Consider the following 532-nt stretch of genomic DNA (forward strand, 5'->3'; position numbering starts at 1 on the left):
AACAACAGCAACAACAAACAACCAAACAATAAATTGAAGACTTTAGACCACTCGGTCAGTGGAGCATGTGTGATCCAGGTTACTGTAGAGGATATTATTTTTGGAGGAACAACATTTAATTTAAGATGACTTTATACAGAGCTGTTTTCGGGAGGTTAATGAATAGGGGTAACCGGAGGGTAATTAAACTGAATTGGTGGGGGAATTTAATTGGGAATAAATGAATTGAAGAACTGATCTGGAGTAAACTAAGTGGGGTGCAAATTAACTGGAAGATTTCTCTTGGGCGATTTGACTGGGAAATGAGTTGTTTTGCCTCCTGGAACATTTAAATTCTTAATTTGCATCTGTGCCACACTTGAGGGGGGGGGGAGAATACCCAGATGGGGAGAACCCGCCTTCCTTGCTGGGAGTGGGGCAAGGGTTGGGCATTTTAACAACAATGGAAATAATTCTAAGGGTATAATTGGAAGAAGCAACAGCGACAAAAGGCAGATCTCTGCCCCAAGGATGTTACATTCTAATGTTTTTG

The sequence above is a fragment of the Podarcis liolepis genome (assembly GCF_965112155.1).
Source record: "Podarcis liolepis genome assembly, chromosome: 7".
Taxonomy (NCBI): Eukaryota; Metazoa; Chordata; class Lepidosauria; order Squamata; family Lacertidae; genus Podarcis; species Podarcis liolepis.